This window comes from Pteropus vampyrus, unplaced genomic scaffold, assembly GCF_000151845.1.
Source record: "Pteropus vampyrus isolate Shadow unplaced genomic scaffold, Pvam_2.0 Scaffold267, whole genome shotgun sequence".
Lineage (NCBI taxonomy): Eukaryota > Metazoa > Chordata > Mammalia > Chiroptera > Pteropodidae > Pteropus > Pteropus vampyrus.
The window spans coordinates 180,432-182,610 of NW_011889048.1; the positions used below are offsets into that span (position 1 = coordinate 180,432).

General features: G+C 59.4%; 1 long non-coding RNA gene across 1 annotated transcript in view; it reads left to right on the forward strand.

The window, feature by feature from the left end:
* The window catches only part of LOC105302224, a 3,082-nt gene extending 1,660 nt beyond the window's left edge, over positions 1-1,422 (forward strand). Inside the window, exon 2 of the long non-coding RNA XR_002776265.1 lies at positions 26-1,422. This is a non-coding gene — a long non-coding RNA (uncharacterized LOC105302224). The remainder of the gene's footprint in view (positions 1-25) is intronic.
* The last annotated feature ends 757 nt before the right edge of the window (positions 1,423-2,179 follow it).

Genomic DNA, 2,179 nt, shown 5'->3' on the forward strand with positions numbered 1-2,179 from the left:
TGACAGCTTCAACGCTTCCGGGCAGGTTCATTCTCGGCCACTGAGACGTAGGATGCACTGGCCATCGGGTGCACACGTGTGACCTCACACACCCCTCCCCTCTTCCTCTTGGTCCAGTCCCCACCTCCCCTCAGCATGTCTGACCCTGGGTGGGGGGTGGGGACAGGGAACATACGAGGATGGGAAACGGTGTGTGGGGGGGTAAACATGCCCACTCCAGGGCCTCAAATCCATCTTGGACCCCCCAGGGGAGGAGGCTGTCGGTCCCCGGCCTTGCCTGCCCCTGTCCTGTGATCTGGGAAGATTCTCCTATTCTACAGCAGGACGCTGTGGGGTGGCCCGGCAGCCTCCCCGAGGGGCGCCCCTGAATGGTCACCTTCCACCTTCCCATCCTGGCTAGGGTGGCTCACGCTGCCATTTGGGACTGTATCCTCTTCCGAATCATCGTGGTTTTTTCTCTGGGGCGAGGATGCTGGCAGTGGGTGAGGGGCGCACCGTGTGGGGGTCTCAGGCCTGGATGGGCTCAGCCCCTGACCTTGCGGACGACAGTTCCCGCCCCCCCCAGCCTCAGTTTCCCCATCTGCAAGTACCCTTTCGGCCCTGGCAGACTCCAACCGTGGGAATCACACTTCCTGGTTCCTTCCCTTTCCCCCGCCATCATTCATGCATTCCTCCCCCAGGTATTTATTGAGCGCCTACTGTATGCCAGGGGCCAGCAGTCCCTGGGCTGTCCCGGCCCTGTCATCTCCTGCCGATGTTGGAGAATTCCCTCTACTCCCCCGGCAAAGTGTGGCACAATTCTGGAAGGAAGTGTGGGTCCCGGGCGCCCCCTGGTGGCAGGATGGGGGGGGAGAAGGGAGTCAGGGCACCCAGTGCCGCCTACAGCCCCCAAGGGCCCTGCGCTTGGGCCTTCGAAGACACGCCTTTCCTGCCCAGGCTTGCCCTCCTCGAGAACGCACCCTTACGCCAGCACCCACCTAAGGCTCCGAGCCTCTCGCCGCTCGCCCTCTGCCTTTCTATGTTGAGGAGTGGGGGGTCTAGGGCCCTGCCACCTACTCCCAAGCTGAGATGAGGCGCGTGCTCCGGGGAGGGGCCAGCACAGGGTCTCCTCCGGCAGGTAGGATGGCCACCTGAGCAGTGCCTTCCCTAGCCCGATCTCTCTCTGTGGCGACACCATTTCCAGTGACGATCTTATGACAAACGCAGTAAACACCCCGTGGCTTTGCCCTTTAGCTTTGAAGCGATCGAACCATCTGAAGAGAGAGTAGAAGATCGCGAATTCTGAAGATGCTCGAATCCAGGACGGTGGTTCAGGACTAACGTGTGCCCTCGCCAAGCAAAAATATTACACCGTTTCGCTGTTTTCCATGGACACGGGAATAAAAGCTCCTCGACAGGGTCACGTAGCGTGGCGGAAACAGAGTGACTCCAAATTCATTTTCTCCTCTTCACAGTCCCAGGCTCTTTTTGAATTACTTGCCGTGGCCCCATAGGAATACTCAGGGCCCCCTCTGGGTTAGAGACGGAAACATGGCCCAGAGTGACCAGAACGTGTACGGACGGGAGCGTCCCCGCCCAAGAAGCACGCGGGGCTGGCTGCGTCCCCGCGTCGAGAGCTGGGGGATTCTCCAAAGCGAACCTCCCGCAGGCGATGCTCATGAAAGAGTAATGAAAATGAGCGCGTCTGAGACGCGCGTCCGTGTTAGCAAAACAGCGGCTGTTTCTTTCCTCCCAGGAAAGACTGTTTTCAGCAGTATTTCCGAGCGCCAGCTCTCAGGTCACTCACGCTTTATTATTTCTAATTCTCTGCAGACACACACACCCGCCCCCCATCATCTGCCTGCCCTTCTCTCGCTGACCCTGTAGCAGACCCTGACCCACAGGACACGCGTCCACTCAGAGGGATGCGGGAAGCCCTGGACCGTCGTCCTCTCATTGACGTGGGCATGAGCGACAGGTCGGCCGCGTCTGCTGTAGGCAAACGCGAGTCACGATAGTAGGCTAAATAGCTATGTCCACGTCCCAGTCTCCAGAACTTACGGCTGGGAACTTGTTAGGGGAAAGGGACTGTGCAGGTGTGACTCGGACTGTCGTGATGGGCTCGTTCTGGATTATCCGGGTGGCCCTGAAACCAATGACAAGTGTCCTCGTAAGAGACAGAGCAGGCGCCACGTGACGA